Raw genomic sequence first — 1,748 nt, forward strand, 5'->3', positions numbered from 1 at the left:
CTCTCTCTCTCTCTCTCTCTCTCTCTCTCTCTCTCTCTCTCTCTCTAAAAATCGCTCCCGACGTAATCAATGTCGGAAAGTTCTCAAGAAAAATGTCTCTCTTTAAAAAGAAAGAAATAATAGCTAAAAAATAGCGGGAAAACCGAAATCGAGTTTCGTAACAACTCTGAAAAGGATTCACATGATAAGTCTTCAAGAAAGGATACTCCAGGCTTCAGACAAACAGATCCCGAACAGCAAAACAACCATCGTCCAACTCGCCGAAGGGGGAAGTTGGACCAAATGCACCGTCCAACTCGCCGAAGGGGCAAGTTGGATCGAGCAAGTCGTCCAACTCACCCGTTCGGCGAGTCGGATCAACTTGCCTGCCTTCGTCCCGTCCTTGTAGCACCCTCCTTCGGGATTGGATCGAACCTGCTCTTGTTTCATCTCGATCGTAGTCACCGCTGGAACTTTACGATTTAAAACCGTAAGAACTTCAAATTGATCGTATAAAACGACAACGGTTAACTAAACACCTCAAACTGCCTCCACTATACAAGAAAATTTGAACGTACTTCCGAATCGACGTCGTTTCGGAAGCGCTCATTCGATAAATCGTAAAAAACGCTAAAGTCGGAAAACAGCCCAAAAGGGTCAAAAACGCGGCTAGAACCCACTTACGATTTTATATGAAATCGCGCCCAATCGTTATGACGGTTTATCTTCTATTCCACAGAAGAAGATAAATGTCAAGTTCGAAAGATAAATGTTAAGTTTCCAAAGAAAAATATGAAGATCGAAGAAAAATGGAATATTTCCGCAAAGCGATAAACTTGACCGAGGGCAGAAAGAGAAATAGAAAACAACCTCTAGGAGGAGTATATAAGGATGTCGAGGCTAAAGATGCAGGAGAACACAATTCTTTTTACTCTTAGAACTCTCTGCACTTAGAAACTATTAGGCTTTATTCTCGACATGTTCTGTTTCTATGACTGGCACTAGATTACTAGAAGAACTCGCCCAGGTAGTTCAATCTCTTGTTCTACTCTTTCAGTCGAACTACGTTCGGCTTGATCCTTGAAAGGGGTACGTAGGCAGCCTTTCATAAGATTCAGTCCGAAATCGATCAAAACCCTTTTCGTATCTTTTTCGTCTTCTGTTATCGAGCTGCGACTCAACTAGGTTTAAGGTTTTTGGTTGCTAGAACTAGGTAATTCGCTGACAGCTCTTGCGACCGAAGCTTTTATAATCTCTTGTAATGATCGCAACGCTCTTACGCAGATTTGAAATGAGATCTACCTTTTCTATAAATTCGTTTTTGTTATTGTCGTTGTCGCTGGTCATTTATCGTTGGCTCTCGCAGAGAATCTGGGACCTCAGGGAAAGTTAGGGTTTCTTGACTTTCCTCCGATTACGGAAATCGACAGTGCGAATTTCGGTTCCCACAGTTTGGCGCTAGAAGGAGGGCGGGGTACGGATTACTCTAACTCATACCCGCAAGACAAAATCGCAGTTCACAACAACGCTGGTAAAACAACTCCAGCAGCCACTGCGCCTATGGCCAACGCTTTCGCAAACGCCACAGTTCTTGAGAAAATCGAAAACGTAGTCGCGACTTTTCGCCACAGGAAGAGCAACGAAACGAGCTCGCGATTTCTCTGTCTAAACATAAAGGGAAACGATAAATTTTATCAAACCCCGTAAGATTTGGCTCATTACCAAGCTAAAGAAGTCTCAATGCGTAAAGATTTTACCAAAACACGTTT

Source organism: Brassica oleracea, chromosome C8 (assembly GCF_000695525.1).
Source record: "Brassica oleracea var. oleracea cultivar TO1000 chromosome C8, BOL, whole genome shotgun sequence".
Taxonomy (NCBI): domain Eukaryota; kingdom Viridiplantae; phylum Streptophyta; class Magnoliopsida; order Brassicales; family Brassicaceae; genus Brassica; species Brassica oleracea.